Below are 25,170 nucleotides of genomic sequence, written 5' to 3' on the forward strand. Positions count from 1 at the left end.
GGTTTTTATGGCTGAGTAGTATTCCATTGTATAAATATACCACATCTTCTTTATCCAGTCACCTGTTGATGGACATTTAGGTTGTTTCCATGTTTTGGCTATTGTAAATAGTGCTGCTATGAACATTGGGGTGCAGGTGTCATCCTGAAGTAGGGCTCCTTCTGGGTACAAGCCCAGGAGTGGGATTCCTGGGTCATATGGTAAATCTATTCCTAGTCTTTTGAGGAATCTCCACACTGTTTTCCATAGTGGCTGCACCAAACTGCATTCCCACCAGCAGTGTAGGAGGGTTCCCCTTTCTCCACAGCCTCTCCAGCATTTGTCATTTGTGGAATCCACATTTTTAACCTAACATAGCTACAGCATTGTTTTAGAAATGAATTTTTTCATACCTAGTGGAAATTGTTTTTTGACATATATAAAAAAATTTGAAAATATCTATGCTATGAATCTGATTTTGTAGGCTGCAAACGGACAACATTTCTTTTTGATCTGGAAATCTTTTGAGATAAAATGTACCCAGAGTAATAACTGAGCAGTATCTTATACTGTACAACTCATCTGAAGCTAAAGAAGAGTACGTGTAGCTTTTCTAATGTTGAGATAGCTGATTTTTTACATTGTTAGAAAGATCTTGTATTCTATGAGCAGTTGTTAGATGGTAATTGAAGACTTTTTCACTTTTTATATAATTTTTAGTCTCTTATAAAATCATAATAAAATTTCTACAATTAAAACTAATCATTTATTTTGCTATATCTCCATCTAAAATTTGATTTATTCTTTTGTGCAAGACCAAAGCCATTTTATAGCTAGACAAAGTTATAGGCTTGGATTATGTTTTAAATGTATTTAAATTTTATTTGTTTAAAATTTATTTAAATTTTTCATTGCACATTTAATTCTGATTTCCAGGCAACTAATTTCATTTATTCTTATTTGCTTATCAAGAGGAAATTTCTCATCAAGTTTACTATGTATCTGCTGAAAATGTCTCACAATGTTTTCTACTTTATTAACTTAACCTTTTTTTTTTTACATAATTAAACAGCTTTTTTGTTTTGCTCTGTCACAGCAAATTGTAGTTGGCATTCGTCATGAAATTCACAGTATATCTACTTCCAGTTTCTTGTTTTATACTGTTCTGGCCACAGCACTGACCTCCATTTGATTCTGCATCAGTAGGACATTTTTCTTTAAAGTTTAAAAATATGTACATACTTATTTTTTGACCTAGAATACTAATTTAATCATAATTAATTTAGTTACCAATTATTATTTCCTTCATATCAGCAGAACTCATGTTGTCTTCATAAAATATTCAGATAAACACATCAATTTCATGACATCAACTAGATCAGTGCTGTATTTGTGTAATGCTAGACACAACATATACATATAACATGAACACTGTTGTACAAAAATAATATCTATGCAATGCAGTGACTACAGTGAAATGTAGTCTTAGCAAAACACCAATGTTGTCAATAATGGGAAATTATTTGATGCTGCTTCAGTTTTTAAATTTAGATTTAAATTAATTAAAATTAGATAAAATTAAAAAGTTAGTTCTTTAGTCATACTAACCTTGTGTCTTAGAAAGTTCAACCTAGTGGAAATATATAATATATTAGATGTAGTGTGGGAACAAGAGGAGTATCAGAAAAAACTAAATGCAAGGTATCTGCACATTATCACTAGGATTATCACAATAATCCAGATTGGACATAAGGAAGCTCCACTACAGCTGTGATAGAAAAATGTCAAATATTTTTCATATATCAAGTAGAATCAGCAAGACATGGTGACTAATGGGATGTAAGAAGCCAAAAATTTCGGAAAGATTTTCAAACACTGTAAAGTACACCTGTAAGCCTCCATCTCAGTTAATTTATTCCAATTCACTAGATCCTCTATACCAGTACTAGTGTCCAGGAAGTTGTGTTTGTCACTGGTATCTGAATTAGGGGCCACGTCTGCTAATTACTCCCAGTATTTATCTCCCTTTCTTCCAATAATTAAATTTTTTTTTAATTTTGCTCATGTAAGCCACTTAGGTTCATGGTTCTTTCCCCACTTTATTGGTCCGTGGATCTTCAGTTATGGCCAATTGGAGATAATTAGAATTGTGTGGCAGTTTGGGGGAACCTTCCTTAAATGTACCTGGCTCATCCCCTTTTCTCTCTCTCTTCCTCTATGCCTCCATTCTGCTGCCCAGATTTGAATACGATGATTTGGAGGGCTTTGGAGCAGAGCCACAATGCCAGACTTAAATTGCCCACCTCCAGAATTTTATGTGACAGAAAATGTTTCTTGGTTGAACCACTGTCCTTCTGGGTCTATCTGTCTTACTCACAGCCAAACATAATCTTTATCAGTGCACCTAGGTTGCTGTACACTAAGAACAGTCATCAAACCCTCCTATCTCATCTCCATCAAAAGCAGAGTAAAGATTTCCCGTGAATGTTCCCTTGTAGGTACTCATCCCCACCTCATCAAAAACTCAAGTACCTGCAAGAGGGAAGCACTTATATTTTCCTTCTAGGACATGTTTTTCTGGCAGGATGAGGGAAGTGCTAAATGACATTTTTGAAAGTTACATGACTTTTAGAAGTAAAGGCATTAGGGGATGCTATTTGAGATTATCCCTGAGGGAAGAAGAGCAGCCATGTTGATTTATGGAAAGAAAGGCTCCTAAGCTTGAGAAACACAAGTAGTGGGCATTGGCAGAAGTAAGTGGAATTATCAAACCCTGCTATCTTTGGCTTTTACGATTAGAGTAACTGATTGTTCCCCCATGTCTGTCTTTGGGAAACTGAAACAGAGCAATGCTTTGAGGCAGGTAGAGAAAGGGGAGTTACAATCCAGGAGGGAACAGTCTTGTCTTGCCATCTCCTAAATCACCAATTTACAATAATACCATTCTGACACTTGGACTTATTAACTCTTGACTCCTAACTCCAACTGTGGGAATCCTAGTTTCTTTCAAGAGTGAAGACAGAACTCTAGCCAAACGGATGCCATATTCTGATTCATTCAGAGTTTGCAGAGGGTGCTTACAGCTCTTCTTTAAAAAGGCAGAACTGAAACTAGACCCACAGAAAAGTCTGGGGATTGAGGCTATGATGTCCATCCTTGACCTGTTTTGAGGTAAATTCCTGACATAAAGAACCAGATATAAGATGTATGTCCTTCACACTGTAAGGATGGAGGTTTCTGTCCTAAGGCTGGGAATAAATACTCCCGTGAACTCCCATACCCAAATTAACCCCTGTAGACATGTGATTGACCCTTACCCCACTCAGCCCAGAAACAAATATTTCAACTCCTTCCTCCACCAGCCTACCATCTACTAAATTTGCATAAGTTCTAATCACAACCTCTGACACTCTGTCTCTGTGATTTCATTTCCTATCAGGATGCTGGGACCAAGGACCTTCTTCTAGCCTAAGATAGCCTTTCTAAGGGGACATACAGACAGATCTGAAATGTATCTGCCTACAAAGATCTGCCTGTTAATTTAGAAAGGCAGATCAATAAAAAGATACTCATGTGTATTGCAACTAAGAGCTATGAAAGGGGGCTGAGGCAGGTAGGCACCAAAAATAGAGTCTAGCAGGACTTCATGAAGTAGTATGAAAACTCCTGATTGTTACAGGTAGGAACAGTAAAGGCAAATTTTTCTTATTAGCTTTGTGCAAAGGTAATGAGAAAAACAATCCTTTATATTAATAACAAGTAAGGGCCAAGAGTCAGGAATAAGTGAAGGATTGGGCAGCCCCTTCTGTAAGGGTCCCATAGGTTGCATTACAGCATTTTTTGCATGCAAATCTTGCAATAACCTCCATTTCTTTTTTGATTACAAAAACAGGTGTGTTTTAAGGACTAGTAGATGTTTTAAATGACCCAACTTTAGTTGTTTTGCAACCAATTTTTGTAATGTTTGTAATTTTTCTTTAGGAAGGGGCCATTGCTCCACCCAAACAGGTTGCTGTTGGGTCCATGTTAGAGCAATGGGAATAATATTTGGGATAGTAGCAGCAGCCCCTATTAAAAAGGATCAATCTTTAAGGTCAGGTTTCACTGAGCAAGAAAGTCCCTGCCGCATAGAGTACAGGGTATTGGTAATATAAAAGCAGTTACAAAGGCCGTTTTATTTTTAGGCCCTTGGACCTTTAGTGGGTGAGAACTTATTTTAGGTGCCATCATTCCATCAACTCCTTAATAGTAACATCAGATTTGTGTTTTTGCCAATCAGAAGGCCAATTAAAACTGGAAATAATAGTTTTGTCCACTCCTGTGTCTAATAACCCTGTAAATTGCTTTCCTTGTATTGAAACTGTTAAAACAGGTCTCTTTATCGGTTAATGGATGTGTCCAAAAAGCTTTCTGTCCTGCATGTCCAAAGCCCTTATCTCCTCTGTTATTATCAGCAAATTTTTGAGCAGGTAAATAAGGTATCAAAATAATTTGAGCAATTCGAGATTGCTTAGGAATAATGTAATAAGAAGAGGCATGAACCATAATTTTAATTTTTCCAGTATAATCATTATCAATAACACAAGGTAAAACTGTTAACCCGTTTAAGCCCACAGATAATCTCCCTAATAGCAATCCAAAATACCCAGAAGGTAAAGGTCCCCAAACTCCAGTAGAGATTAAGTAGGTTTTATTACTGTCATGTATCAACTCATTATCAATAGTCATTAGATCTAAACTTGCACTCCCGGGGGAAGATGTGATGAGGTCAGAAATGGTGAGATGGGACTTTGGCTGACAGTGATTTCCTATATTTGTTTTTGAGGGGCCCCTGGGAGGGTGCCCTGCTTTGAAATAGCCTTTAACAATTGCTGCCGAATACGGAAATAAATCCTCTGCTGTACTGTCAGCTGCTGTCCCATAGTTACATTGCGGCGCACCTGATAGGCTGAAAGTCCCCGATATAAATTTTTCCCCTTACTTACATGTAGTCACCACGCTGATATCACGTCGGGGTCACCAAATGTCGGTGGCGCGATATCATGTACACACGAACACCATGTGGAGAGAAGCGAAGCAGTTCTCTGTTTATTGACTCTTGGAAAAAGGTTTATATAGGACATGCACGATGCCTCACATATCATCTAAGTTATGACAATGTTAATAATCTTAATCTATTTAGGTCCCCAAGTTCCTGCAGTAAGCACAGGATGTTACATGATCAAGGACAGACTGTTTTAAAGTTCGTCACGAAACTTCATTAAGTAGGCCATCTCTCATCCAGCCGGCTGTGCCTGTCTTAGGTTGTCCTCCTCTGAGGATCTTACCCGTCATTGACTATCCAGCCATCTATACTGGATACATGATGACATTCCTCACAGCTTGTTTATCAGTTCAGCCCACGGCTTATTCTCTAGAGCCTTCAGGCGGGGGCCTACACAAAGGTATCATAATAAAAAACTGTGTTGCTGACATAAAGACAGGCATACAGATCAATGGAACAGAATTCAGAGTCCATAAAAACTCACACATGGACCGTCAATTGATTTTGACAAGGGGGCTAAGACCATTCAATGGGGGAAAGAACAGTCTCTTCAACAAATGGTGCTGGGAAAACGAGACACCTACATGCAGAAGAATGAATTTGGACACGTACCTCACACCATAATCAAAAATTAACTCAAAATGGATCAAAGATTTAAAAGTAAGAGTTAATACTATAAAACTCTTAAAATAAAACATATAGGGGAATCTTCATGACACTGGATTTGGCAACAATTTCTTGGACATGATACTGCAAGCACAGAAAAAATAAATCAATTGGACTTCATCAAAATTAAATACTTTTGTGCATCAAAGGTAAATATAAATGTAGTAAAAAGGCAACCCTCAGAAAGGGAAAAAGATTTTCAAATTATTTATCTGACAGGAAATTAATATCCAAAATATATAAAGAATTTCTACAACTCAACAATAGAAAACAAACAACCCCATTCTTAAGTGAGCAAATGAATAGATATTTCTTCCATGAAAATATACAAATGGCCAAAAAGAACATGAAAAGATGATCAATATCATTCATTATTGGGGAAATGCAAATCAAAACCACAATTAGATACCACTTCACATGCATTATGATGGCTACTATTATAAAAGAAAAAAGATAATGACAAGTGTTGGTGAGGATGTGGAGAAATTAGAACTCTTGTGCATTGCTGGTAGGAATGTAAAACGGTGCAGCTGCTGTGGAAAACAATATGGTGGTTCCTCGAAAATTCTGACATAGAATTACCCTGTAATCCAACAATCCCACTTTAAGGTATATACCCAAAAGAACTGAAGGCAAGAATTTAAATGGATATTTGTACACCAATGTTCATAGCAACATTACAGTAGCCAAAGGTGGTGGAAAAAAACACATGTACACAATAGATGAGTGCATAAACAAAATGTAGTTTACACATATTATGAAATATTATTCAGCTTTAAAAAGGAGTACAATTTTAATACATGCTACCACATGGAAACCCTGAAAATATTATGCTAAATGAAATAAGCCAGACACAAAATATCAAATATTGTATGATTTCACTTATATAAGGTACTCAGAACAGTCAAATTCAGAGACAGAAAGTAGAATGTGGTTACCAGGGGCTTACGGGAGCAGAGGCTGGGGTGAAGGGGAGTCACTGTTTGATAAGTACATAGTTTCAGTTTTGGATGATACAGAGGGTCTGGAGATGGATAGTGATAGTGTGAATTGCTTAGTCCTACTGAGCTGAACACTTAAAAATGGTTAAAATGGTAAACATTATAATATGTATTTTAACCATAATAAGAAAAATAACAAAAGAAACATAGACTACCAATATATTTATAAAATATAAAAGAAGGCTTTTATAATCCGTGTGTGGGTGCATGACATCCAAGTAGAAAACAAAGTAAATAATGAATAAACTTACCTATGAAAATAGTAAAGCTCCTATTTCAATATCCCCTTGAGCAACGTTAAAGCAAATTAAGTGGAAAATTTTTGTTCCAACTATGAGAAACAAAATACTGAACTTAATTTTTAAAATAATATACATATGAATACATCAATGTAAAAAGAATGAGCTAAGGATAGAAATGGAGATTTAATAAAAGAGGAATAAAAAATGAATGAATGTGTACATAAAAACTGTCTAGCTTACGACAAATAAAAATGTTATAAAATATGTCATATTGGCCTTAAAACTGACACTAGCAAGTTTTTATTAAAATAATATCCATTGTATCTTAATTTTGATGTGCTATTAATCCCTAATCAATTTTGGTGATAAATAAACCATACATAACTTTTGTAGAGAGTATGTTACATCCTTATTTAAAATAAGCATATGTTTAAGTCCAGCAATCCATCTATATATCTCATGTTAATGAGATAAACTAGAGTGAAAAAAGTACATTTCTATAGGGTTATTTATATTAACAAGGTTTGAAAATGATCAACAACAATTGTGTACAGAAAGATAAAGTATTGTAGTCCAAAAAAATTGGAAAACTTGATAGATATTAATAATTATGTAGATATAATAACTGATATTCACAAGACTTGTTTCTTTTTTAGTTGATTTTTATTGAATAAAAAGGTTCTTTAAATTCTGTGGTGTTTTACAATTTTCAAAAATTTCACACACATGACTTAATGTAATCTCATAAAAACCCTTTTGTCCTCCCTACCCCTATACTGCCCCTCCTCCCATTCCTTTCCCCACTGGTTACCACTAGTTTGTTCTCTATATCTGTGAGTCGGCTTCTTTTCTTCTTTTTGTTCACTAGTTTGAGGTATTTTTTAGATTCCACATATAAGTGATATCATACAGTATTTGTCTTTCTCTGACTTATTTCACTTAGCATAATGCCCTCCAAGTCCATCCATGTTGCTGCAAATGGCAGATTTTCATTCTTTTTATGGCTGGGTAGTATTCCATTGTGAATATATACCACATCTCTATCCATTTGTTGATGGACGCTTAGATTGCTTCTATACCTTGGCAATTGTAAATAACGCTGCTATGAACATTGGGGTGCATGTATCTTCTTGAATTAGTGTTTTTTTTTTCAGATATATATCCAGAAGAGGAATTGCTGGGTCATATGGTAGTTCTATTTGTAGTTTTTTGAGAAACCTCCATACTGTTTTCCACAGTTGCTGCACCAATTTACATTCCCACCAACAATGTACAAAGGTTCCCTTTTCTCCACATTCTTGCCAACATTTGTTATTTGTGTTCTTTTTGATGATAGCCATTCTGACTGGTGTGATGCGATATCTCGTTGTTGATTTGACTTTCATGTCCTTGATGATTTGTGATGTTGAGCATCTTTCTGTGTGCCTGTTGGCCTTCTACATTTCCTCTTTGGAAAAATGTCTATTCAGTTCTCCCGCCCATTTTCTAATCAGGTTACTTGTTTTTTTGACGTTGAGTTGTATGAGCTGTTTAATACATTGGATATTAACCCCTTATTTGCAATGATCTTCTCCCATTCAGTAGAACTGTCTTTTCATTATGTCAATGGTTTCCTTTGTGTACAAAAGCTTTTAAGTTTAATTAGGTCCCATAAGTTTATTTTTGCTTTTGTTTTCTTTACTTTAGGAGGCAGATCTAAAAAAAAATATTGCTGTGATTTATGTCAGTGTTCTGCCTATGTTTTCCTCTAGGAGTTTTATAGTATCTGATCTTCCATTTAGGTCTTTAATCCATTTTGATTTTATTTTTGTATATGGTGTCAGAGAGTGTTCTAATTTCATTCTTTTACATGTCCAGGTTTCCTAGCACCACTTATTGAAGAGACAGTCTTTTCTCCTGATATTCACAAGATTTTGAGAAAAAGTTTACAAACAAAACTCCTTAATTTATTGCTAATTATCAGAGAAATGCAAAGAAAAACTACAATGAGGTATCACCTCACACCAGTCAGAACAGCCATCGTTAAAAAGTCCATGAATAATAAATACTGGAGAAAGTGTGGACTTTTTAATGATGGCCACACATTACTTGTGAAATTAAAGACATTTAAGAATTTCAGAAAATATTTCCAAGGGGGGAAAAATGAGGATTATGAAGGATAAACTATAAGAAGAGGAAAATATAACAATCACTGTGAGATGTACAGGTAGGGAAAAGTAAGAAAATTAATAGGACTAAAGCAGAGCATTTCCATGTTCTAGAAGAATCCAGTTACAGCAGAAAAAATTTCCTGGATACTGTGAGATAACTCAGCTATCCAGATCTAATAATATATAAAATAATCCCAGCTTCTCTTCTATTAAATAAAAATAGTGTGTGCTGGTAAGTGATACAGGTGTTTATGGGTGTATATACATATATACAACCTGCTAGGTGCCTGTTTCATAAATTCCTTATAAATGTGAACTGCTATACCATCTTTTCCCTCTAAGAAACACACAAAAAAAGACTTTTTCCCCAAATGTACTATAAAATCTGTTTTAGAAAAATGATTTCCATAAAGAATTATCATTAAGCCTCAAGTGAATCATTCTATTAGATTACATCACAAGCATTTTTCTTATTATGATGAATACACAAAATGTTTATGAGCTGTAATTCAGTTCATCATATGGATATAAGAGACCAGTAACTATTATACATTTAGTTTGAACAAAACTTCTAAAGATTTTCTTAATTCTAGGAGTCTATTGTCACCCAGCAGTTAGGAGTCTAGATCATTTTCTTACATGGTATCATCAACCACTCATCACTTAACATACTCCTTGTCCCCAAGTTGGAGGATATTGATAAAGGATATGAGACATGGCACAGATGGCACATCCTGGCCAATAACAAAATGGGCTTTGACACTGGTGTTTATTGTCTAGAGAGTCCCTGGAAAGAACCATTCACTCCCCACTCTAATCCTGAACGCTCACAAAGCCTGTGATCTCATACAAATTGATGCTGAGACCAAGAAATCCCACATTCCATATTATCTCTCTGGAAAACTCAGATCTGTGATTTCTAAATATGCAACAATTTCCCCTCCTCCTCATGGTCCTTTTTAGAAACCGAGCAGCAAGAGGGGGAAAAAAAGAAACCACGAGACACTAGTATTTCTTGGAACACTGGGAGACTCAACTAAAAACAAAACCAAAAACAAAACAGAAGTGAAACAACCTCCCAGGCTACATTTGCCTTTATCCACACATAAACAAATGGAATTAAAGGGGAAGCTGGAATTGAGTTGACAGCAGTTCCTGGGGACAGAAGTCTAGTTCCAGTGGCTCTGAAATGTGTAGTTGGCCCCTAGGGTGAGACAGGAGGAAAGTAGGGCAAGGCATAGCCATTCAAGGAATGATAGAGCAATTAACACCAAAATGGTGGAAGATTCAACTCCCACTAGGCCTTGAGGCTCAAGATGGTGGGACATTTGACTTCTAGTAGACCTTGAGCTTCATTATGTGCTCATTATATTACTGACATGGTAAATGACACTCCCACGGGCACTACGACAGCTTTGAGGTTGACCATAAAAGGTCGAAGAGTGGATGGTGGCCCAATTCCTGGGGATCCCAGCCCCTTCCCCAGAGTAGTTGGAATGGTTCTCCCACTTCTTGGCACATGAAGCTACGCAGCCCATAAAAACTAGCAACACGGCGCGTCGCTGCCTTTCTTGCTCCCTCCTCTTGGGAGACGCCCACACTCTGCCTACACAGTGTGTATCTACTTTTACTTTAACTTGAGCACCCAACCCCTACACCTCGAGGCCTTTCTCTCACCTTCTGAAACAGCCTACACTCTATGTAATATGTATCTCCCTAAAAAAACCTACCTTTACTCAGCTGTGGCCCACTCCTGAATTCTTTCCTCTATGAAGCGGGGGCACATCTCAGGGACTCAACTGAGACCTGGGACATGGCCCTGCTCTTGCCCCACATTTGTTTTTCCTGTATCAAAGGAAGTGCCCCCTTCTAGGAATTCTACCTCCTGGACTTTCCCATCATGTCTTCCCAGAAACCGGTCACGAGGACACTTCCAGATGTAAAATTCTCATTCCAAGACTAGATCTCTGCCTCCTTGCTGGAAACGTACATTCTAGGGCTTAGTACAGGACTTCTTTTATGGCGGTCATTTAACTTCGGCAGTCCCTAAGACAGTCTAGCGGGAACCCAGAGCACACAGCCCAAGCAAACTGAACCTACAAATAAGGCCACGCACCTCATCATCCCACCAACATATTCCCAAAGGCACGCACCGTGAGGGAGACACCCCCGGGCCCTCTCACGCCATCTGTCACGCACTACTCTTCTCACACACAAGACTGAGGCTCCAGACACGACACGCCCTGAGGCGCCTGTCCGTGACAAGGACCTTCTTACCCCGAGCGCCTCCCAGTGTCACCCCACCCTACCCTCACTGCTGGTTGCGACCCGGCTCTGGTGAAGTCGCCGGAGCCCTCCCACCCTCATTCTGCACTGACTACTTCCTCGGACAGGTCCAACTCACCGCCCAAAGTCCAAGCACCTTGAAGACACCGGAAAGGGACCTAGAGACGGAGGTTAATTTGCGCCCAGAGGCTCATGGGAAATAAGAGCCGGAAAATCCTCGGAGGCTCGGAGCCAGGCGGTTCAAAGCACTCTTCCTAGGCAAACTGGCCCCACCCAGCGAAAACCTGAGCTCGGCGACTTCTGGGAAATGTAGTCCGCAGTAGGTGAAGCCCCGGAAGCTCCCAGCATGCAACTCGGCTCTGCCTATCAGAGGAAGGTTTTCCAAAGGTCGCCGGGATTTCTGGTCTTTGGTGGAGGGAGACATTCGTGTCTTGCGCGAACCTGATGGCTCATTTGTCTTTATCGTGGCCGAGGGCGAATTAAAAGGGTCTCAGCGAAAGCTGAGGAACCCATTGTGGAATCCAGAGCGGGTGGGGATGGGAATGGGGTGGGAGGTGACCAGGGACCCCTCGGTAAGCTGAGACATGGCGCGTTAAGCGAGGTACAAGAGACTGGAGCAGGGTCTGGCAGTTGAGAAAATGAGTGTGTCTTGCTTTGTGTGAGTTTGTGGGTCCGATTCGGTGTCTGGAACTCTGTGTAGAGTTGTTTATATTCATGGGGTAGTTTCTGCAAATATGAATCTTTGTTTCCTTTGGGGTAAGGTGGTTTATGTTAGATACTATATGCCACTGTTGGAAAGCAACAATAAGTGGTCGTAAATGGTAATTGTGCCCATGGGGACCTTGAGGAGGTGTCTGTAGGACTGAGACTTGAGGTCTGTGACTTTGTATGTTTCTCTTAATGTCAGTAACTGAAGGTGACAATATTTGTGAGATATTTTTCCTGATACGCTTTTCTTTTGATTGTGAAAGTAGACCACCATCCAGCTGGGATTGAAAAACTACAATGTTGCCTCGCTTGGTATGTGTTAGTTTGATTATGTGACTACCAGCCACTATATGTGACTGTGTGTTGTGACAGTGAGTGACAATAGTCCACAATTTTGTTACCTATAAAATAGTGTTACTACATCGTCTTGGAAGAATCAAATTTAACATGCAGAAAAAGGTTTGCAACTTACCTGCCAAAAATTTGGATATTTTATAATGAATCAAAGATGGATAATTAGGTGTGGAGGACCTATACAGTGGAATAGTGCACAGCAGTGAAAGCTACAGAATTTAACAAATATGATGAGCAACAAATCAGAAATATACATACTGTATAATTCCATTCATAAAACTTTAAAAAGAGGCAAAATAAATGGTATTTTGTGCATAAATGGTACATAATTTAAAAAAAACAGGATATGAGAAAATTCAGGAATGCAGAAACTACAGGAAGGCAGGAAGATGAAGAGATAAGTTTGCAGAAGGATTCTGAGTTATTTTGTGTATTCTACTTCTTAAGTTGGATTGTATTTACATAATTGTATACTTTCAAAATATATTCCTCATTAGTTATAAATAATTTACTTGTGATGAAATTTAAATATGTTTTGATATAGAGGTTGAAGGCAACTGTGTACATTTGTATATGAATAATTGTATGAACATGGAGAAAGTTATGGGATATGTATGCCAGATTTTTAACATTGTTCTACACAAGGAGAGTGCAGGGGCTTGTGAAAGTATGTACAGAGGAGAAACTGGTAAGTGATGTAAGAAAAATGCCTGTTAAAAGTTTAAAATAAAATACATACATACATCTCTGTTATTTACATGTGTATGCGTTAGAAGATACTAAGAAATACTCAAGATCATTATCACAAGGTAATAGGCTTTCAGGTATTTTCACTTGGTATTTTTATGCCCTGCTTGAAATTTTGACAAAGTGTATTTTGTGTAATGTAAGTATGGCCACCCCTGCTTTCTTTTCTATTCATCCATCAGTTCATCTTTCCTTTTATCCATACATCCATCTGTCGACGGAAATCATCACTAAGCCACCTATACTTGGAATAGAAAAGAGTCATTTGAGCCAAACTCAGAACTATAGCCCAGCAGACAGCCTCTCATGTAGCTCCAAGGATCTACTCCGGAGAAGAAAACAAACAGTGACACTGGGCGCAGCCTTTGTGAGTGGGCTACGTTTCAGTCATGCTGAGAGGCATGGGAGTAGGACTGTGGGCGAGATGGAGCTGGCAGAATGGAGTCAGTGTGGTTGACTCGCACACACACTTTACCCATTTCACTTTCCACCCCACCACTTGCCTCCCACTCTGGTAACTGCCATTCTGTTCTCTATATCTACATGTTTGGTTAGATTTGGTTGGATTTGTTCATTATTTTGTTTTTTGTTTGGTTTTTATATTCCACATATGAGTGAAATCATACAGCATTTGTTTTTTCTCTAACTTACTTCACCTAGCATGATGCCCTCTAAGTCCATCCATGTTGCTGCAAATGACAAAATTTCATTCTTATGGTTGAGTACTATATATATATATATATATATGCCACATCTTCTTTATCCATTCATCTGTTGACGGACACACGTTGCTTCCATATCTTGGCAATTTTAAATAATGTTGCTATGAACACTGGGGTGCATGTATCTTTTCAAATGAGTGTTTTTGGTTTTTTTCAGATTTATTCCCAGAGTGGAATATAGAGATTTAACCCCTTTTAAATGTTGAATTATTATCTAACTGTCCAGTATAACTTTCTGTGATGCTGATAATGTTTTATTTATATCTATGTTGTCCAATATAGTAATGACTAGTCACACTGGCTACTGAGCATTTGAAATGTGACTAGACTGACTAAGTAACTGACTATTAAATTTTATTTAATTTTAATAACTTTAAATAGCCACAAATAGCTACCATATTGGTCAACTGAGAGTAACAATTCCTCAAAAGATGAACACTGAGGTTGGTTTCAGTTCTTCAGTATTACAGACATGCCTTCAGTAAGCATTACTATATCCATACCTTTTCCCTTCAAGTCAGCATTTTTGTAAGCTGTATTCTTAAATGTAAAAATGCTCATTGATTAGGGGTTTGTTTTCAGACATTGTAATAGTTACTAATTCAACTCAATTGTAAAAAGGTTGTTGTCATTACCAATAGCTACCTATGAGAATTCTCATTTCTGCCACATTCTCAATGATACTGTATACTATGTACATTTGTTTTTTAAATTTGATAAGTGAAAATGTGGTATGTCATTTTTTTCTGTTATCAATTTTTTGCCTCAGCTCACAATGGTAAGCCTTACCAGGAAACGGCACTAGGGGGACATTGCAGAAGGAGGAGGTAGGACTTTGGGGAGCTCCCCAACCCCCAATCAACAAAACAGTAAATCAAGCCCTGATTTGTTGCAATTGTCAGTTCCCATGGTGTGAACAGTCCTGGTCATGGCCAATTTCTAGCTACCAATGTGGTATTCCTGCAGGTGGAGTTGGGAAGAGATGGACAGTAGTATACCATGATACAGTATTTCCACCATACAGATGCAATAGACATAATCTCAAGAGGATAGTTAATAATTAGGAAGTAACATGTTGGATATTTATTACCTTAGTTTTCTAAATGTATTCACTTTGTTGTAAGTCTACATAATTTTTAAATACAGTCAGCCCTCCATATCCACCCATTCGGCATCACTGGATTCAACCGTTAATCCAAAATATTTTTTAAAATTCCAGAAATTTCCAAAAAGTAAAATGAATTTGCTGCAAGACAGCAACTATTTACATAGAATTTACATTGTATTAAGTACAAGTAATCTACAGATGATTTAAAGTATAAGGAAGGATGTACATAGGTTACATGCAAATACTACACCGTTTTGTGTAAGGGACTTCAGCATCCTCAGCACTAACCCCAGGTGGGAGCCCTGGAACCCCAGTGGATACCATCTCAAATTTTGTGAGGATCTGCCACTAGAAACTGCCTCCATAACAAAGCTACATCTATCTACAGCCACTTAATCGCTCGCGCTCGCGCACGCACACACACACCCCTCTAAGGCCTTCAGATGCAGGCGCCTGCGCAATGCTAGCAACGACTACAACTCCCAGAAACCCCCGGAGCGGGTGGTTCCGTGGACTTTGGGTTTCCTGTGTCTCCTGCTTTTCTAGCTCTGGACTACATTTCCCATAGGCCACTGGGCCCAAACAACCGGGAATTTCCCAAGTGTCCGTACAGCATCCTAGTGGTTTTGGGGCTCCGCGTGTGAGCAGGTCCTGTGGAAGGAGAAATCGATGCAGAGTGAGGCGGCGAGGACTTTGGGAACTCGGAGCCCAGCCGGCAGCCACTGGCGGGAGGGAAGCGCTCCAGGAGAACGCAAGCTGCTGAAGGAAGTAATGGTGTGACAGATGTGACCGGGAGGGGTGGTCAAAACAGGTCAGGGTGTCTCCTGGACAGGTGCAACGGAGAGTCAGGTATGGGACACGACGTTTCCGTGATGGTGAGGGACAGACATGGTGTAAGGGTTGTGTGTGAACATCATGCGCATGGTAGAGCCAAGGTAGAGCCACATCTTTCACTATGTGAAAGATGATGTTGCATTTGCATGACTGCGCACATGACAGGACTGGGATGTCCTGTGACGGATGGAGTGTGTGTGTGTAAGTGTTTGTAAAAGAGGGCGTCTGTGCACACGAAATGGCCAGTGTATGTCTCTGTGACTGTATGTAGAATGCGTTGTATGTGCTTATCTAGTGCTCAGGGCGGATCTGGAGTGTTTCTCCACGACTGTGTGACAGACTGTATGTGTGTGTGCACCAGAGAGAAGGCAGCACTTTCTGCATGACAAGATCAGGATGAATCTGTGACTGTGATGGAACCGTGTTTTTGTGTATCATGACAGAGCAGGGGTGTGAACGTGTTGTGTGATGTGTGACAGGTCTGGGGTGTAGCTCTGTGATTATGTGGTACAACTGTGTATGTATGACCATCCATGCCTGCGACACGTCAGCATATAGCTCTGTGACTATATGTGACAAGTATTGTGTGTGTTTGTTGAGTGGTATGTTTGTTGCGTGGTACGTTTGTTGGGGGTGCTGCTTAGTATTATGTTTGCTCTAACTTTCTTTTTAAAAAATAGACACTCTAAATCTGAAGAAGTAAGTTAATTTCAATTCGTTTGCCAAGAGTTTTCATTATCATCATCATCATTATCATTATTATTATTATTATTATTATTATTATTATTATTATTAATTTCTGCTGATTTTTCATCAAATGTCTTTTCTGTATCCTCTAATATGACCATAAAGTTCTTCTTTATTTTGATAACATGGTAAGAATACATTGGTTATTTGAATGTTAAACCAACCTTACATTTTTGGAATAAGCCAACTACAGCATGATGTAAGATCCTTTTCGTAAATTGTTGTGTACTTCTGTTAATATTTTGTTAGTAGCTTGACTTATATTGCCAGCATGTACTGGGAAACTTGGGCTGAGATATTAGTATAAAATTTATCCTCAGCTTGGAGTGCCAGGATGTTTGGAGAAATCATCAAGGAAATTTCTGGAGGATTTTAACATCCATTCATGTCTTGAAGAATTTTTACAGATGACCCTAAATTTAACATAAGGAGACAAGCCACCATGAATTTCAGTAGCAAAAACAACAAACAACATAAATAGAACACCAAGAAATTTAGGTATTACATTTATTGCATACATAATGTAACATAAGTTCAAAAGAAAGAAAAATAAAAAGGATGAAAATTATAGGCTTTGTCCAACTTGGGAAGTTAGAAACCAAAGAATAACAGAGTGAATAACAAAAAAAAGTGTCAAAGCAAGTAATAAGCATAAATTAAGTAGAAAACACTGATGCAACAGAGAGGCCAAACACCAATAACTGATTATTTAAAGTGAGTATTTGACACCCCAATGTTCACAGCAGCACTATTTATAATAGCCAAGATATGGAAACAACCGAAATGTCCATGGACAGATGACTGGATAAAGAAGTTGTGGTATATTTATATAATGGTATACTACTTAGCCATAAAAAATAAAATAATGCCATATGCAACAACATGGATGGACCTGGAGATCATCATTCTAAGTGTAGTAAGCCAGAAAGAGAAAGACAAATACAATATGATATCACTTATATGTAGAATCTAAAAACATGATACAAATGAACTTATTTACAAAACAGAAACAGACTCACAGACACAGAAAACAAACTTATGGTTACCAAAGGGGAAAGGAGGGGAGGGATAAATTAGGAGTTTGGGATTAGCAGATACACACTACTATACATAAAATAGAAAAACAACAAGGACCTATTGTATAGCACAGGGTTATCTTGTAATAACCTATAATGGAAAGGAATCTGAATATATAGATATTCTACATATAGATATATAGAATATATATATATATCTGAATCCCTTTGCTGTACACTTGAAACTAACACAACATTGTAAAACAACTATACTTCAATTTAAAAAAAATTTTTTAAAAATCGCCTGCAGAGAGGGAAGAGGAGAGTCACATTGAGGAAAGATCCCTTGCCTACTCCAGGATTTATATTTAGAAGTGAAGCAAAATGATATCTGTCACTGGCTTTTAGTGATTCAACCCAGATAGGGAGACAGACAGGGCAAAAATAACCATGAATTATTCCCCTCCTTCTGTCCACACAGTTTGTTAGTGCCCTTCCACACTGACTGAGCAAGCCTGGTGACTTGCTGGCCAGTGACATTAGCAAATATAACTTTGCAGAGCAAAGGCATGAAAAGCACTTGCTTACTGGAGGTTGTCCTTTTTCACTGCCCATTGGAATCTTGCCATTCCCATGGGGAGAACTGAGGCCTGACTGGCTAGCAGTCTTGTGAGTGAGACCAGCCTAGATCATCCAACCACCATCCAACCCATCAGCTGACCACAGACACGTGAGAGAGCCCAACAGTGACCAGTCAAGTCAGCCCATACCAGAAGAACAACCCAGGAGACACAGAGAATCAGGAGATACATAAAATACCTGTTGTTTTAAACCACTAAGTTTTGTCTGTTGCTTGTTGTGCAGCAGAAGCTAACTGATGCAGGAGGAGGGTATAGCTCAGTGGTAGAGTGAATACTTAGCATGCACGAGGTCCTGGGTTCAATCCAAGTGCCTCCATTAATAAATAAATAAATAAGCCTAATTACCACCCCCCCCCAAAAAAACTTTGTGGATAGAAATCCAGGGATCAAGAGAGACTCTTCTGGATGTTCTTCCCAACACTATCTGAGATCCCTTAGTCCCTTACCCCACCAGTGTAGACCATGGGTGAATGTATACACTGGTGTGGCCAGAACGTGGCCAAGTCTCCCCTGAAGTTCAGCCATTTCTGCTCCTACAGTGACAGCATATGATCCCTGCCCCCTCCCATCCATTCCTGGAGATCCATTCCTGGAGACCCCAGTCTCTTTAGTTCTCAGAAACCCGGAAGGTCAAAAAGGGCAGGGCTCCCAGAGTACAGCAAATCTTGCCCACCACCACATCCAAAAGGAGCAAAAGAAACTCAGGGAGAAGGAGGGATTCTTTTAAGGAGACACATTAAATGCAGGGTAGAGCCTGGGTCTCCTGGCCCACAAATGACCTTCCAACAACACCTGCCATCTTGATTTGCCTGTCTCTGATCCCAATCATCCATTGAGATGGTCTTAAAACCCACTCCTATCTAACTCCCAAGTCCTGCTACTTCTGGCTGTGGATCTCTTCCTAGAAGCCTTCTGACTTCTTTGTCATGAGCCAATCCTCCCATCCCTCTCCCACATCTGCTTCATCTGTGTGTGGCTTTCCAGTGTCACCATGTACAGTTGTTTGTGTTGGGGACTGCACAAGAGCACTACACCTAAGGGAGTACCATTCACATCATGGACATCTTTATTATTTTGAAAACAAATTTTTGGAAGTATTTGTGTATATTGTTACTCTTTTGCTGACTGCAAAGTGATTTATAATTTATTGCAACCACTTTCCAGCAGATGGCAGTAAAGTGTCTTGTTCCAACAGGGTAGGTAGCACCCATTCACTTCCACTTACAAAGGGTAAGTTTGAAAATGGAAAGACTTTGTTGATCTCATAGCATCTAAAATAGCCAGTGCTTCTAAACAAAGAACTACTTTTCCACCTGATATACAGAGAATCTTTTAAAAAAATCCCTACTGGTATCTGTGCTTTGGCTGCATTCAGTGTTTCATATTGCAGTTCATATTTCTGCAAATTATTTACTGCACCAGACCAGAATTATTGAATTCCAAATTTAAATGCACATGTCTTTTCACTTGGCATAAATCACTATATAATAACCAACATCCAATTACCATTAGTAATACACAAAGAACGTATGTGGGTGGAAATTAAAGAGTATTACACAATAGTCTGTTAATTATATTATTATAGCAGTGTTTATTATTGCTTTAGAAATTGCAACAGTATAAAAATTAACAATTATTTAAATTTAATGACTTGTTACCTGCATATTATTTTAAGGTGTTAAAATTCTTAAAAGAAAAAAACTAACTCTATTTGACACTATCAAGAAGGAAAAATAATCAGGATCAGAAAGTGGAAAACTATTACAGAATTAACTGGTTCACTGAATACATTTTGTGAAAAATAAGGTGGCACGGGGAAAAATTTTCCACAGATGTTATTTCAGGTGAATATAGATGAATCCAGACCCATTAATGATTGGCATGAATTTGCCTACCTCCGTGTAAACCGTGAAGGAAAAATTTCAAGAAATGAGTGGGAGAGGAGAAAAATGAAAATGAAGAATCCTTTAATTCAATATGATTTTTGCATCTTTAATTCAATTCAGGTACCCAGCCATCTAATTTGAATATTAGAGTCTTAAATCTAAACTCAACATTTGAATGTTACGATATCAAACTCAAATTTAAACTCTTTAAAATTATTCCCTTTAAATAAGAATGTTTAACTTCCAAAAGACAATATGGTAGACAGAAATGTTGTTTCACCATATCGTTCCAATTGGGAAATAAATGATCAGATTTGGGTAAGTTTATTTTATCTCAAAGATTCCTGTAACCCATCTTTATGTCAAACTCTGGAGATTGGGGGAAAAAATACACTAAAAAAGAGAATGAGTAGAGTGTGGCAGATGCTGTGATCTGCCACCAAGAACTGCTTAGGAAGGAAGGACTTCTCTCAGCTGATGCCCCCTTGGGGATTGCCTCAGCTGCTGAGAGCCCCACACACCAGAGCTTCCTGGGGTGGACTGAGCCCTTTGTTGGGACTGCATCACAGCCCTGCTTCTCCTGGACCTGCACCCTTTGCTTCCCTTCCACAGCTTGGGTCCCACTGTCCTTACCATTAATCTCTGCCTCAGTCTTGCCTCCCAAGGGGCCACACACAAATTGGTAGCCTTGATCACATATTTAAAAACAAGAAAGTGAAGGGCACATCCACAATAGTTTGCAGTATTCAAAGTTAGGATCTGATTTAGTATACACCCAAAAGAATTGAAAACAAGGTCCCAAACAGACGTCTGTACACCAATGTTCATTGCAGCCTTATTCACAATGGCCAAGAGGTCGAAGCAATCCAAGTGCACTTCGATGGGTGAATGGATAAAGCAAATGCAGTATATAAATATGATGGACTATTACTCAACCTTAAAAAAAGAAAGGAAATTCTGATACATGCTACAACATGGATGAACCATGTGGATATGATACTAAATGAAATAAGCCAGTCGTAACAAGATAAACATTGTACGATTCCACGTATATGAAGTATCTAGAGTAGTCAAATTCATAGAAACACAAAGTAGAATGGTGGATGCCCGCGTTTGTGGGGAGAGGGTACGAGAAGATGTTGTTTAATGGGTCTAAAGTTTCAGTTTTGCAGGACGAAAAAGGTCGAAAAGATTGGTCACACAACAACGTAAACATACTTAACACTACTAAACTGTAAAAAAAAAAAAAGTAAAATCTGATCTGAAAAAGAAATATTGATGTGGCAGGCAGATTTTATTACATGAAAATAAAAGAACATATTGGCATACAATACACACAATTCAGTTTTTTGGCAAGTCAGTGACTAGAGTTCCAGAAGAAAACTCCCCAGTTCTAATTAACGTATCAAAGAACATTTATGCAGAATATAAAGATTGTCAGCAAGTGATGTCACACACTATTTTAGGAGATGACATTTTAAAAAAAACACAAATCATTACAATTATATCATGTTAAGGATTAGTGGAATCATTTCGAATAAGGTAAGGAATACTAAGTAACTCTTAATTATTTTGGCTACAAAAGCCTGTTTGTAGTTAAAAGCCAGTTAACAGTTTTTGCTAGGTAGGTGAATTTCCAGATTGCACCTGTTCTTATATGTAAACATTTTGGGGACTTTTGTCTAGTAGAGGATACACACCAACACAGATGATGCATGCATTTAGTCAACTGCTGAAACAAATCAAATCTGGGGAAAAAAATCATTTGAGAAGCCAGGTATTTGTAAATGTGCATGGGAATGGACAAGTTCATGGGGACTTATGGAATACAACCAAAGATCCTTGAAAATTGTTCAAAGCATTCAACCCACCCATGTGGACGCTCCAACAGGCAGTTGAAGACATCCACACAGATGCTCCAGTAGGTGGTTGGGGTTGGGCAGAGACTGGGTAACACCTCCTGATCTGCCTCCTTTCTCTCTTCTTGGAAGAGCTAATCCTTCTTCTGCCCATTCTTTAAACCGAGTAACGAACAATGCAGCAAAAAGTTCTTTTTATACCACTGAACTTTTAAACATTATTCAAGCACTCCACAACTACTCTCCAGCTTCTAATAAATGAGTGTATTGAAAATAGACTTGAAACTATTCAACATGCAAAGAGAAAGTGGATTTGGTGGCATGAACACGCTAAGAATTCAATTCAAGGTGGCAAGTGGCGCCCTTTTAGAAATTGTTCATGACGTTCCTAAAGATTGGTACCTTAGAACATAAGCCAAAGTTGCCCTTCGAAAATCACCTACACTGAAATGGTGTTTTCAGTAAAATTAATATTTTGAGAAAAAAATGCAAAAATCCAATTCAAGATTTGGTTAAGAGCACCTAAGCGGGGAAGAATAAATTACGCAAGACCAGCAATATGTTAAAAATTGCCGAGTCCAGGTGATGGGTGCACTATTCTCTGCGTGTTTGTGTTTGTTTGACAATTTTTGAAAAGTTTGAAAAGTAGCACCTTAATGGCCACCACAAAACACCCTCAGTTTTCCCCAATCTCTCAAATAATTAATCACTTAATTGCCGCAGTTTAATTACTAAAAAGTGATTACCAAAAAAAAAAAAAGAACTTCTAGGTTCATAGGGAACTCAGAGTTCATCCTCTGTAGATCCAGGAGCCCCGCCAAGATCTCTAGACCTAGATCACTGGGTCTCCACGTGATTACCCTTGATGAAATAAAATTCCTATTTTATGGCAAGATAAGAAAAATCTAAACATAAAAATTCTCTCTGCCCATTTGGGCATCCTCCTTTCCCCTTAGTGTATATTGTGCATCTGCATTAACCAGACCTCCTTAGGAGATAACTTCCTTCTTCAACGTGTAAAGGATCATGAAGCCCCAGGACTTGCTCTGTACCTGCAGATCAGGGTTGTGTAAACTGTCAATCTGTCATTCAACAGCTACCCCTTTGTCTCAAAAACGTATATAACTGTACTTTAACCTCTGATGGGTGGAAACAGTCCTCCGAGCTTTCAGAAAGACTGTCTCCTGAGTTATAATCCTCGGGTTGGCTTGAATACAATTTTTCATTTATTTCTTAGATGGACTACTGATTAATTTTTTGTCGACAACCTCCTGCAGTGGGGAGCTGCCCACCTAATATCTCACAGCATCCTAAGGGATCTGAAGGTGGCCAGAGTTAAAATCACACAGACACAGCCACACACTTACACAGCCACTTACACTCCCACACACACACACTCCCACACACACACACTCCGACACTGGTTGCCCAAGTCAAACTCTGAAACTGTGAAGCTCTGTGGACACCTCCAATGCCTCCACCTTTCAAAGGTGCTTCAGAAAACCCAGCCTCCTCCCCTGGCCAGTCTCTACTCTCTAGGGGCCCTTAGCTCCACCCTGCCCCTCAGGGACCAGCCCCTGACAGAGAGCCTGGGGCAGAGATGGGAGAAACAGGAAGAATAATTTAGATGCAAAACAGGTTTGGGTAACTGGGGCCTGCTGGGAGGAGCAGGAATTTGGCAAGTGTGGGTCCAGGACTCTGGTGAGTGTCCACAGTGCCTGGGTGTTTACTGTCAAGGGAAAATTGCACTGAGAAAAGTTAAACAGGCACAGCAGACTTTATTCAAGACTATGGCAATAGGAGAAAGAAACTAAACTCAACTCCGCTGAAACAAAACATGGAAGGGGCTTTCAGCGCTGGATGGGCTCTCGGGAAAGTGCCAGAGACAGAGGGGAGATTGATCCATGGGAGTAGATAGCACCCTGACCTACTCCTGAGTTTGCAAATGTTTTTCTCTGTGATCTGGCCATCTGTGTTTGCTAATTGCTGTGTATACAAGTTCAACTGCTACCCTCTCACAGAGCCCAGGGGACAGGGCTTCTATATTCCTTGATAATATCTCAAAGGGATGGCTCCCAAGTCCCTAAGGAAGACATTCCTGGGTTGTATAACTGGCAAGAGCTGGGAGAAGATTTACCTACATTTCAAAGGAACAGAGGAAGAATTTGCAGTGACAGGTGTTCCCAAGTAAATGTTCTAAGAAAAGGGAGATCGGGGGCCCATAGTCAGGAAGAAATCCATGTAAAGTTTCAGTGAGCTCAGGGGACTCTTACGGTTGCACTGGTCACTGCCATTATGTCGCCTATGCCCATCCATCTGCCTCTGCACATGCCTGGTGCTCCTCCAAGCCGCGAGAAGCAAGGCATATCAGGAGGTACCGACCTGGGGTCTCTGCCCTGGTTCCCACCGCCTGCAGGGACATCCATGTGGACCAGTGTCTGAGTGTCCACATGGGTTCGTCTGTGTCTTTGGGGGACAGTGTATCCCTCTGGTTGTCTGCCTGTGTCTCATCTCTTCCAATATTTTTGTTTGGTTGGTTTTGGGGTTTTTTGGGGGGTGGGGTGGGGGGGATAATTAGGTTTATTTATTTATTTAATGGAGGTACTGAGGATTGAACCCAGGACCTCGTGCATGCTAGACATGCACTCCACCACTGAGCTATACTCTCCCCCTCCTCCTCCAATGTTTTTTAATTCATTCATTTAAGAATCTAATACATACTTATTAAGCACCTTCTGTGGGCATGGCCCGTCCATCAAGTCTGGGTTTGTCTACCTTTGCATCTGTCCACACCAGGTCTATCTGTCCTTCTGCATCCCATGTGTAACTGCCTCTCCGGGTGTCTCTATCTCCCTGTCATTCTCTCTCTGCCTCTCTGTTTGCTTGTAAGTTTCATTGATTCACTCATTCATACATCACCAACATCCCCTGAGGCCTCTGAGGAGTTCACAGCCTGATGGAAGAGACAGACACTAGCCCAACCCAGGGTGACCAAGGCTGGGAGACAGGGAGGTGCTTGAGGCTGAGGGTGGGTGGATGATTGAGGTGGGGGGAGTCAGAGAAGTCTTCAGTAAGGAGGTGACGTTTGTGTCTCTGGGCCTGGAGACGGGGTCCCATTTAGGTGGTGTGTGCTGGGGCAGAGGAAGAGGAGAGAAATCAAGAGACCACGTGTGCCAACCT

At 39.2% G+C, this 25,170-nt stretch overlaps 1 long non-coding RNA gene across 4 annotated transcripts in view; it reads right to left on the reverse strand.

Annotated features, from left to right (window-relative positions):
• The window catches only part of LOC116282251 (uncharacterized), a 70,723-nt gene that overhangs the window by 11,413 nt on the left and 34,140 nt on the right, over nt 1-25,170 (reverse strand). The window contains exons 1-2 of one of the 4 annotated variants that reach the window (XR_012075468.1): nt 11,487-11,572; nt 4,965-4,978 (exon numbers count right to left, since the gene is read on the reverse strand). The exons of 2 other annotated variants lie outside the window; for them this stretch is intronic. This is a non-coding gene — a long non-coding RNA (uncharacterized lncRNA). Of the gene's footprint in view, nt 1-4,964; nt 4,979-11,486; nt 11,585-25,170 lie in introns of those variants that run through there. One more of the 4 variants, XR_012075470.1, reaches the window with a different exon arrangement.

Source organism: Vicugna pacos, chromosome 9 (assembly GCF_048564905.1).
Source record: "Vicugna pacos chromosome 9, VicPac4, whole genome shotgun sequence".
Lineage (NCBI taxonomy): Eukaryota > Metazoa > Chordata > Mammalia > Artiodactyla > Camelidae > Vicugna > Vicugna pacos.